Source organism: Oryctolagus cuniculus, chromosome 16, assembly GCF_051225735.1.
Source record: "Oryctolagus cuniculus isolate XC-2025 breed Fujian yellow rabbit chromosome 16, ASM5122573v1, whole genome shotgun sequence".
Classification (NCBI taxonomy): domain Eukaryota; kingdom Metazoa; phylum Chordata; class Mammalia; order Lagomorpha; family Leporidae; genus Oryctolagus; species Oryctolagus cuniculus.
Genome location: NC_142882.1, coordinates 39,714,625 through 39,727,371, shown reverse-complemented (window position 1 = coordinate 39,727,371; position 12,747 = coordinate 39,714,625).

The window sequence follows — 12,747 nt, the reverse complement described above, 5'->3', positions numbered from 1 at the left end:
CAGTCCAAAAAATCTGCAAATCTAGATGTAACCGCCCTAGCCAGAACTCTGTATCTTCATGTCCAGTTCATTAGCCAGTTGGTACCTGATACCAGATGAAAACTCCGACAACTAGAAAAAGGGCCCGTAACCCCCCCAAAAGGAGCTCCTGGATGTGGCCTTTAAGGTATATAACAACCGAGATGATGAGGCCAAAAGAGAAAAAGACTGGGACAGAAATGCTAAATAAATATACACCGGTCTCAGCCTTCTGAAACCAGAATCCGTCTGGCCCCAACACTCTAACACCCAAAATAGGACCCCTCCTGTTCCCTGCTTTCAATGCAACTAGGCTGGACATTGGGCAAAAGCATGTCCTAACCCAAGGCCCCCAACAAAAGCATGCCCCACTTGTGGCCAATGGGACTGTCCCCAGGGATGCCCTAGTGCCCCTGGTGACCTCCCCGACCCTGACTCCTGCCAGCGCAACTGTTCCAATGAGGGGGCCTGGGTTCTTCAACCCTGGTTGGGGTTTCTGACTCATCCAAAGAACTCTGGGTGGTTGGGATGGTGGCCAGACACATTGTTTCTTTTGTCCTGGACACTGAGGCCTCTTTCTCTCTGTTGAAAACATTTTTAGGCCATACTCTGGACCCCAACATCTCCATTAAAGGAGTTTCAGACATCCCCATCAAAGCAAGAATCACTCCACTCCTTCCCTGCACCTTTGGCTCCCTTACTCTGGCCCATGCCTTCCTTGTGATGCCACAATGTCCCATGCCCTTAATGGGCAGAGACCTTCTCTCCAAGCTAAAGGTCTGGGTCTTCATACCACCCCTAAACTACACCTCCATCTTTCGTCTGCAGCTCCACCCCTCCAATTGTCCTCAGATCCCTATCTCTCCCTCCCCTCTGCCTGATGCCCTGTTCCTTCCCCTCTGCGGCAGCCAAAACTGCCTCTCTCTTCCTGAACCCTCCTCCTTCATTCCACCACTCTCTCCTCCTGAGTACAAAGAAAATACTGTAAAGGCTAGCCAAATGTTATCACCCCAAAAGCCCTGCACCTGGGACATTCCAAACTGCTAAGACGATGTACTGCAGATTTCACCAAGGAGAATTTCTCTCATCCTCCCCTCACCTAATCAGGGTCTTTGTGGTACTCTGCACCTCCCCCAACAAGCAGCTCTGCTCTGCAAGTTTGACTTCAAACCCCAAGCCCACCCCCACCCCCTGGGCAGGCTCAGCTCCAGTCTACTCTAACTAGCTGTCTCTTCTTATTCGGCTCCCCAACCCTGCACCAAAAGGGCTGTCAAGTCCATTGTAAAGTCCTGGAAGGGATTTTAGGGATTCTATACCCATGAAGCCCTCTACCCAGCAATGTTCCACACAGAGAATAGTAAATAAGTAAATAAAAATAAAGGTCCCCCTCCCAAGGCAACATTACCCTGAGAGATATCTCTTCCAACCTACGTAAAATAATCAAGACTACTGGCCCTTCAAACCAACAGGCTCACCAGGTTAATTAGTAAGAAAGGTTATAAAGTATGTTATTAGTAAGAAAGGTTAAGATAGAGAATTTTGAATGAAGGACAAGGCTTGTAAGAATTTATCCCAGCCGGCGCTGTGGCTCACTAGGCTAATCCTCCACCTTGCGGCACCGGCACACCGGGTTCTAGTCCCGGTCGGGGCACTGGATTCTGTCCCGGTTGCCCCTCTTCCAGGCCAGCTCTCTGCTGTGGCCAGGGAGTGCAGTGGAGCATGGCCCAAGTACTTGGGCCCTGCACCCCATGGGAGACCAGGATAAGTACCTGGCTCCTGCCATCGGATCAGCGCGGTGCGCTGGCCGCAGCGCGCCGGCCGCGGCGGCCATTGGAAGGTGAACCAATGGCAAAGGAAGACCTTTCTCTCTGTCTCTCTCTCTCTCTCACTGTCCACTCTGCCTGTCAAAAAAAAAAAAAAAAAAAAAAAAAAAAAAAAAAAAAAAAAAAAAAAAAAAAAAAAGAGTTTATCCCAAGTGCTAGATTATTCTAGACCGGAATGAAAAGCTAAAAGCTAAGAAAGTGTAAGCAAGTTGCAGATGTGAGTCATAGAAGGCTATAAAAATTTTTTTAAATACAAAAGCTTTCAATCTATTTCATTAACATACAATTAAAATCTCCTCCCATTACTTGCTGTCTGCCTGTCAATGAAAAACTCACTCCTCCTCTTGACAGAACCTTTTCTAGGTCCTCTAATAACCATCTGTCCTTTGTTTTAAAACCCTGTTTGTCAGATCTATCTCCTCCAGACTTAACAATGAGATTTTAGATGGCCATGCACATGAAACCTCTAATGGAGACAGTTTTTGTGAGCTAGAGTGCACCCCCCCACCCCGAGAAGCCACCTTCTGCCTGAACCCTGTCTTGACCATGGGTCCCTACCTCCTCCTACATATTCACTCACCCCCAAGACTTGTGAGCATTAGACTTTTCTTTGTCTTCCTTCTTCCAGGATCCAGGTCCTACATGCCTTTACCAACCATATCCTTCTCCCCTTTCTAAACTCTGCAACACTCCCCCCCTCCATACCCAAGATTCACAAGTTAAAACACACAATTGTTGTGAGATCTTAGATCTCACCCTAAAACCCTTTGCCCATATCATGCATGAGCCTCTCAATGATTCCCCAAAGCCCATACTGGTTCATCAATGTCAGTTCCTAAAAATACCACCCTATGTGGCAGGATATGCAATTATACAAGGAAAGAACTCTAATCCCTCTAAACACATCCAATTAGAGACGCAACACCTCCACCTAAAACTACTTCCCAACAGGAAGAGCCTATTGCACTCTCCCGAGCTCTCACACTAACAAAGGATAAACAGGTAAACATCCACACTAAAGTTTGCCTATAACATTCTTCATTCTAATATCCTTATCTGGAGAGAATATGGCCTTTTCACTCAGACAGGCACTCCTGTAGTCAATGCTTCTCACATTAAAGCTCTTCTTGCTGCAGCCCTCCTACCCAAACAAACTGCTGTACTCCACCATCGGGGTCACCAAAGAGATAAATATCCCTTGACCACTTTATATCATGTCACAGACCAAGTGGTGAAGCATATTGCCCTCACTCACCCTTTGTCCAGCTCCCAAAGCTCTCTACTTGCCCTACTGACTACAACCTCAAAACCATCCCAACACCCATTTAACTTTTCTGTTCCCCAAATCCTCTCATATATATACTCTCTTTTTCATCCCTCTACTCAAATCTTACAGCAATCTGTAAAGACTCACCTGTCCCTACATCCCCTAGACCAATAATTTCTAGAAAACCTCATTAAAACCTGCCCCATCTGCCAATAGACAAATCCTAGCACCAATCTTTCACCTCCAAAGTTCCCCACTCACCAAACGCAGGGTTCCCTCCCTGCCATGGGCTTCACTCACATGCCACCTGTACATAGAGTTAAATATCTCCTTGTATTGGTAGACACCTTCTCAGGGTGGATGGAGGCATTCCCCCCAACTAAGAAAAAATGAGCCCCCATGGTTGTCCACCTCCTCCTAATGGAAATTATACCACTTTTTGGCGTACCCTTCTCCCTCCAATCAGACAACAGGTCTGAATTCACCTCCCAGGTGTCTCAACAAGTCACTCAGTGTTTACCCATCCCTTGGAAATTTCATATTGCTTATAGGCCTTGATCATCAGGAAAGGTTGAGAGGACTTGCAGACGCTTGAAAGAAACCTTTACCAAACTCTCCATCGAGCTCAATTTAGATTGGACAAAACTTCTACCTTTAGCCCTCCCAAAGCTTAGAGCTCTGCCAAAGAAACCTGTATAGCTCAGTCCCTTTCAAGTCATGTTCGGCAGACACATTGCTATCCTGGGGCTGAGGTTTTCCCCTCCACACTTCCTTCCAACTCGCTCTATCCCCTCCTTTCAGCTCTCAAACCATTTTACAACATACTAACCAGGCCTGGAAGGCTTCCCTGAGGCCCCCCTGCCGGTCTTGGCTATAAGAGAGGCCCTTCCCACAACAATGCCAATCCACTCCAGATATATGGCCTCCCCCACTGGTCTCACCACACTCAAACTAACTAAATTATGCAGCATTATTTTAGCAGAACCTGTCTCACAGCCACCTTTGACTAATGGCCTTTAACCTGCCCCAACTCTGTATCTTCCTCATAGCCCTTCAGTCGGATCTCTGGGTGACTTCACCTCAAATCTCCTCATTGAACAACCTATGGCCACTGGTTGAGGATCTTGGTCTCCAGGGAATGTTCACTGACTTCATTCCAGAGTAAATCGACTTCTTCACTCCCACTTTATTCTTATTATTGGCCCCAGGTGGTCTCAGTGACTTCACTCCTATGCAAATATCTGATTTTCTTTCTTTCTTTTTTTTTTTATTTGACAGAGTTAGACAGTGAGAGAGAGAGATGGAGAGAAAGGTCTTCCTTCCTCTGGTTCACTCCCCAGATGGCCGCTATGGCCGGAGCTACGCCGATCAGAAGCCAGGAGCCAGGTGCTTCCTCCTGGTCTCCCATGCGGGTGCAGGGCCCAAGCACTTGGGCCATCTTCCACTGCCTTCCTGGGCCACAGCAGAGAGCTGGACTGGCAAAGGAGCAACCGGGTCTAGAACCCGGCACCCATATGAGATGCTGATGCCGCAGGCGGAGGATTAACCAAGTGAGCCACGGCGCCAGCCTCCCTGATTTTCTTTCTGTTTAAATGCATTGTCACCCTTTGCTGCTGTCTTCAGTCACAGTCCTTGCCCTTATTGTTGCTGTAGGATTAGTGGCAGTCACGCCTACTGATTGGACCTATGTTGAAAATTTCTCTCAGCACTTCTTAAACCAATTGGTCCAACAAATAGATTCTGACTTTGAAAGCCTCCACCAGGCATCCACTGCCTTACTAGAACAAATAAACTCCCTGGCATCCATGGTCCTGCAAAACAGGAGAGCACTAGATCTCCTGACAGCACAACAGGGCGGAACCTGTCTTTTCTGGGAGAAGAGTGCTGTTGTTATGTCAACCAGTCTGGAGTGGTAACTGACTCCCCAGACAAGATAAAAAATAGACTACTGGAACAGGCACAGGCTCAAAACCAACAAAACATGGGGAGGACTGCTACACTGGGAGAGTGGGCATGGCTAGCTCCTCTTCTCGGGCCCATCACAGTCATCCTTATGGCCTTGCTATTCAGACCATGCCTATTTAATTTACTGCAAAATTTCTTAAAGAATAGCATCAAAGCTCTCTCAAGTCCAGATTAAAACCATGATGCTATTCTACCACCTCAATCAAGGATACCAGACCCTTCCCTCAAAACCCAAAGAGGACTCTGGGCTCTACAGGCAAACCCCAGTATCCACAGGGCCCTTTCTCTGCAGGAAGTAGCCAGATGAAATCAACACCCCTTTTCCTTTTTGCCTCTAGGGGCTGGAATAAAGGACATGTCACCTTTCTTCCTCCTCCCTGCCGCCCCCTCCCACCCCCAGTCCTATTTCTTCCTTTTAGCTGAGACCCTTGCTGCTGAACCAGACCCTTCCAGATTCGTTGCAAAGCAAATGGCAAAACAGATAAGCTGCACAGGGCAGCTATGAAACAGATAAGAGGAAAGTTCCACTACTTCCCCCCTACCCACCTCCCAGCTGCCTCTACCCACCCTCCCCAGTGGCAAACCCCCTCCCTGGCCGGATAAAAACTGAGCTCTAAACACCCCCTTTGTGCAGTCTCTTTGCAAAAACATAGTGTCACCAACCTATTTGCTTCAGATAATGCAACCTATCTCTGTTGAGGTCAGTCTCATCTTCCTTTTTCCGTTTTCCTTTCTGGGGGTATGAAAGGCCAGAACCCCAAGCTATTGCAAACCTAACAATTTGTAATACTAGCTGCAATTTCTGAAAAGACTCTGAATTCAGAGCTGGAATTTCTGCAAGCAACTCAGCTCAGGGCTGGAATTTCTGCAAAGAATCTGATCTCAGAGCTACAATTTTTTGCAAAGAATCTGAAGTCAAAGCTGCAAACCAGCTGAGCTCAAGGTTGCACCAACAAATCATTTTAGCAATCAATAAACCTTGAATAATTTGTGTGTGCGCACCCAGCTACCTCTGCTCCTCCTCTCCAAGGCCTCAGCGATAGAGGGGGGAATGGGAGGGGTGCACGTCGCCCCACCCTCACCCCAGTACAGAGCCTGCTGCCCCACCCCCATCATACCCTGCTGTGTCCCTCAATCATCACAGCCACCTTTCAGCTCCCTCTGGGCCTCCTGCTCTTGACAGCACTGTGAGGGGGACTTGGATCAAAGCGAGACCGGGGCTTCGGGTTGGACTTTGTAGCAGCAGGTACATGTATTGTTGTGGGGTGCACAGATTAAAAACTCAGGGAGACTTTTGAGGTAAAATTAGGAGTCTATTAGACAGCTGGTGACTGCCTTCTCACAGAGTAAGTCTGGAGAAGACAGCCCCAAGTTGTAGTTGTGGGTATTTTTAAAGGAGAAACCACATTTTGGTGGCCTTGGCTCTTATCAAGCAAGCAAGCAGAAGTACAGAAGCCAGAAATATGCCAGTTACAGGGTTACAGCCAGATGAGCAGACTGATATCTATAACTTGTTGTTCTCAAAGGAACAGTCCTTGCTCTGAAGCAGCAAAGCAAGATCCCCTATAATCACCAGGGCATGCTATGTCCAGAGGAACGGTGTCACAGCATCCCCCCAGGGCCTGTCTGTCAAAACAATGATGCTGGTGTAGTGGATGGCGGAAGGTGTGGAGGCTGGGCTGGCAGCTTGGGGAGTGTTGCAAAGGGGCTAGGTTGCTGTGGTTTGAATGCAGCTCCCTGTTCATGCACACCTGGGGAGACCTGGATGGAGCTCCTGGCTGCAGATCCCTGCTCATGCACACCTACATCCCCCTTACCCAGCTGTCATTCTTCACTTTTTTTTTTTTTTTTTTTTTGCAGGGGACCAGTCACTCCGAATGACTAAGACAAGGCTATGCATATCACACAGTGCTGCTGGTGGGGGAGCTGCTAGCTCTGGCTGCTCCCAAGATCCCGGCTACTTTGCACATGTCAGTCACTCAGCTCTGGATCACCTGCACCAGAGTTCCATTCTGGACCCCCACGTGGGTGCAGCAGGTGCACAAGGACCTCATTCAAGGTACAGGTGCTGCTGGCACGCGGGGAGCCATGTAGACCAGGCCTGGTCCACACTGAACTGGGGAAAAAATTCCCCTGCTCTTGGGGTCCCCAGTTGACAGGCATGGGCATGCTTGGGCCTCATATGGGCAGCAGTGTGGGGATTGCAGTAAGGAAAGGGCGTGGCTGGATGGCTGCTATGGGAAGAAGCATCCATTGCGGAGGTAGCCATGTTTTGGCAGTCAGCTGAGTGGAGATTGTGGGGTGATCACGTGATCAGTACATGGCTCATGCATGGTGAGGGTCAGATGCCCTAGCTGTCCATCACTCAGAGTCACTGTCCATCACTCAGAGTCCCTGTCCTCATTTTTAGAAGCAGATGGTGGGTAATTTGGCCGAGGGATGCACCTGGGATATAGATAGATGGACAGGATAAGATGTGGATGTGGATCTGAAACCAACCTGTTAATTAATATTTCTTTTTAAAGATTTATTTATTTATTTGAAAGGAAGAGTTACAGAGAGGCAGAGAGAGCAGAAGTCTTCCATTCTCTGGCTCACTTCCCAAATGGCTGCAATGGCTGGAGCTGAGCCAATCTGAAGCCAGGAGCCAGGATCTTCCTCACACCCGGGTGTAGGGGCCCAAACACTTGGGCATCTTGTACTGCTTTCTCAGGCCAAAGCAGAGAACTGGATCAGAAGTGGAGCAGCCAGGTTTTGAACCGGCGCCCATATGGGATGTTGGCATTGCAGGAAGCAGCTTTATCCACTATGCCACAGCACTGGCCCCTATTAATATTTCTGAAATTAATAAGCTGTGTGGGTTCTTGCACAAATAGACCAGGCAGCATGGTAAGTTTTTAAGCTTTTTATTTAGTGAGAGAAATGCATGGGAGAGTGAGGACTTTAATCTAAGCAAGAAAGAAAAGCCAGGAAATTAAGTCCATACTGGGCAGAGAGCAGGCCAAGAGCCATGTGCAGTGAGCATTTGGTTATGAGCAGCCACAAGTACCTTAGTATGAGCAGCAAAGTGAAGGCGAAGAGAGAGTGACTTTGTGATTTTCCAGGCCTTTTACACTTCCAAAGGGGAGTGGTTACCTAGTTTGATTGGTAGGTGGGCATACGGGTTGGGTCAGGTAGGGAGATGAGATCACACAGGGGTGTGGTGGAGGCATGGTCTTCCAGCTCACAAACCTAATAAATTTATCTTATCTGCCTGTCTATATCAGATCAATGGACAGGTGATTGATAGATGTCAGTGTGGATTGATGAACAAGGGATTGATAGATGGATAGATGGGTGGATGGATGGATGGGTGCGTGGGTCATTGGATGAGTGGATGATATATAAATGGATGGGTGATGAATGGATGGATAGATGGATATATGGGTGGATGGGTGGACAGATCGACATGTAAGTGAACATACGATTGATCCATGGGCAGATGGATCAATAGCAACTTGTATGTGATGCAGCTGAATGCATATATAAACATCCAAGGGTCTGTCAATGAGAGGTTGCTAAAAACATTCTTGGGCAATGCATATCATGAAAAAAAAAACACATACATTTGCAAAAAAGGAAATTTCAATGCCAAAATCAACTCCTCTTTGAATGCCACGTGGCGTTCTCTGAGGGGTTGCAGTTGGTGACACCAGTTTGTTTGTTTGTTTTTAATTTTAAGGTTTTTATTCAGTGAGAGAAATGCATAAGAGAGTGAGGGCCCTATCAAAGAGAGAGAGGGAAATCTGGATTCATACTGAGTACCAGGAGCCAGCCATGTGGAGGAGCACGCAGTCCAGAAAGCATGGGGCAGGTGGCTCAAAGGCTATGTGCCCTGAAGGTGCAGGGGCAGCCAGTGGGTCCAAGGAATAAGGAAAAAGGGCAAAAAAAAAAAAAAAAAAAGCTGGGCCCACAGTGTCCCAGGTCTTTAATCCACTTCCAAAGGGGAGTGTTAATTAGCCTGACTGGCAGGTGGGCACACAGATGGGGCCAGGTAGGGGGATGAGGCCACACAGGAGGCATGATGAAGGCATGGCCTTCCAGCTCACAAACCTGATCAATTTTATCCTATATACCTGCCTACAACATTCCCCCCTCAGAGACTCCATTCTCTTAGTCTTAAGGGATGTTGAAGGGCATAGAATCATCACATCTTCCATAGCTGCTTCCTGCTTATGAGGGGCGTAGTGCAGGCCCTGCCTGTCTCGGGTCTGGAAGTCTCTATCTCATCTAGTGAATTTGCTTTGTGAGCTGGAGCAGTCTTGGGGTGATACTAGTTATGACAGCTGTCAGTCACCCATCAACTCTTGGCATCTTGACCTGAAGCTTTGGGAATTCCTTTCTGGGATTCATCCAGGCCTGTGGGAGAAGAAGTTGCATGCATGCGTGTATCCCTGTGCATGCCTCCAGCAGCAGCACAGGCCTCATTGCAAAAAAATACACAAACCCCACCAAACTGAAGTGAGTGATAGCCATTGGCCATGGCCACTTTGCAATGGAGAAGCAGCTGTGGAACTTGTAGCTGGGGTGTGACTCTGCAGCAGGAAGAGGAGGATGAAGAGAGGAATCAGGGGATGGCTCAGATCCCAGAGCATCTGTTGCATCCATGTTGGAGATCTGGATGGAGCTCCTGGCTCCTGGCTTTAGCCCAGATTCTCCACACGGCCCAAATTCTGCACACAGACCAGATTCTCAAGACACCTCAGATTCTCCACATACCCCAGAGGTAGGTCTTTTTGTGGTGCCAGGAAATAATCACACACAAAAAAAATTAACCCCATTCCACAGTACTTTCACAAAGAGAAAAAAAGAAATCGAAAAGCAGGACAGAGACCATAAACCACAAGTAACATGGGCTGAGGCCTTACCTGTGCTGAGGTGCCCCTTTACCTGCTCCCAGGTGCCCTGAAGCCTCCCCAAGTCCCAGCAGAAAAAAAAAAGAGGAAGACAGAAGTGGGAGCCCCTGCCCAGCTGGAAGCTTTCATGCCTGCTCCTGAGACAAGGGACTGACACATATCTGACAGCTGTCCAGGGGGAATTCAGCTGGTCAGTGACATGTGGAGGCTATTCCCATTTGTTGAAGAGGCACAGATGGAGTGGGGGATAAAATGGCAGGAAGGAAGCAGAGTCAGTCTTGGCATTAAAACACACACACACACACACACACACACGGCCATCATTCTGTCAATCACACGGGGTTGTTAGCCTGTATATCACAAGCACATGAGGACCTGGACATCCTGGGGAAATCATCCTGTCAATCACATGGGCATGAGGACCTGCAGATGTTACTGTGGGGAGCAACTGAGACTAGACTAAGTTACTGGAATTAAGACTTATTCTATGCATCTGCTCTCCCACAATATGGCGCTGAGAGAGAGCCCAAACAACCTCTATGCAGCTGCCTCTCGCCAGTTTGACTGATAAGCTGCAGGAGCTGATCCTGCTCCTGATTGGAGGAGAGCAGCGTGCTCGGCATGTGGGCAGCAGAGTTGGGATTGGTGGAAGAGGACTATAAAGGAGGAGAGAGACAACATGCACCAGGAACATCCGGATAACATCTGAGCAGCCCCCGAGAGAGCCAGCCGGCGGTGTGCCACTCCTCCGCGGAAGCGGGGAAAGTGGCAGGGGGTACCAGGTGGAGGGGTCGGCAGCCAACCCGGGAAGGACCAGCAGCAAACCCAGGAAGGGCCGAGAAGACGAAAGAACAGCGCAGGGTTTAGTGTCATTCCTCCACAAAGAGGGGGAGCAACATGTCACCAGTCGCTTTCTTTCTCTTCCTATCTCTTTTTCTCTCGCTCTCTCTCTCACTAACTCTGCCTTACAAATAAATTATTTTTAAATAAAAAATGGGAACTGGCTTTCAGGGAGACTCATTGCTTTGCAGCCCTGGGCCTCAGCATCAAGCTTCCTCTTCCTCATTCAGCCCATGAATGACATTTTGATTCAACTCATTCTAGAAACTGGGACATCCTGGACTTTCCAGGGGCACCAGTGATGTGGCTGCTGGTGGGGGAAGAACCAGTGATTCTGGTTCTGGTTCCCATTTTGCTTTCAAGCTGACTATGGACAGCCAGATGGATGATTGAGAGACGGATGGATGCTTGACAGATGGATGATGGACTGGTGGATAATGAAAGGCAGACGATGATTGTCAGATGGTTGGATGATGGACAGATTACAGGTAGGGACATGCACAGGTAGAAAGAGAGGTTGATGGGTGAATGATGGAGAGATTCACACATAGAGACTGAGATATATGAAAGAGAGGTGATTGACTTAGAGATTAATGCTCAAAGAGATAATAGATAAGTCATAAACACACATAGAGGGATGATTGACAGAATGATAAGAAGGAAAAGAGAGGAAAGAGAGATGATTGACAGAATGATGAGTAGATGATGGATTCATTCCTAGATATGCAGATATAGGGAAAGACATGATGTACAGATTAATAAAGAGGATGGGTAGCTGACAGGTGCCCCATATATATAATTAGACAATAGGTAGAAAGAGAGATGGTAGACAGAGGTAGATGATACATGATGATAATGACGATAGATAAGAGATGATGGATTATGGATGGACGTAGATGGAGATGTAGATACATAGATAAAAAGATAGATAGGTAGATAGATGTATAGTACAGGGAAGCTGCACTGAAAATCAATGGACAGCTGGCCTGGTGATACACCCAAAAGCCGGACTCAAGTTCAAGCATTGTTACGACAGCTCCCCAACGTGGGTGCAATAGATCTTTGCATGAAGACAAATCCTGATGGGAGACCCAGCACAAGCAGCAGGTAAGGCAGCCATCAGAACTGATGGGCATCTGTCCAGACGGATTAGGGACACTGAGGGACCTGGATGGAGCTGCTGGATCCCTGACTGCATCTCCCTGGTCACGCACACATGAGAGGCAGCAGCAGGGGATGGCTCAGGGCATTGTGCACCTGCCTCCTATGTGGTGGCATTCACCTGATGTCCGGGAACTCAGGTGCCCCAGGCACAGGTGAGCTCCTGCAGTCCACCAAGGCAGCCCAGCTCAGGCCCAGACCTGGACCTCAGGCTCCTGCCTTCAAAGGCCTCGGATGCCGGAACCACCAGGCAGCCCACAGTACTGTGTGTGGCCTTCAGGTGACAGCAGCGTCCTCCAGGTAAACCTCACAGTTCTGAACACAGGTGCTGCTTCTGCTTCCCATGCAAACACAGGTGAGCATGCATGGTGACCATATACTGAACGACACCCCACCCCCACCCCGTGAGCAACCCTTGTCTCCTCCCCTAATTCCAGAGTGTGTCGCTCCCCCTCTTTGCGGAGGAGCAACACAGGACCCTGCGCTGTTCTTTGGTCTGCTCGGCCCTCCCCCGGCTTGCTGCCGGCTCTTCCCGGGTTGGCTACCGTCCCTTCCACCTCCGTGGAAGGGCGGTTCCCCCTGCCACATTCCCCACTTCCGCGGGGGAGCGGCACACCGCCGGCCGGCTCTCTCGGGGGCTGCACAGGTGTTCCTTCAGATAGATGTTCCCCTTAGATGTTCCTGGTGCATGCCGTCTCTCTCCTCCTTTATAGTCCTCCTCCGCCAATCCTAACTCGGCTGCCCACACGCCGAGTACGCTGCTCTCCAATCAGGAGCA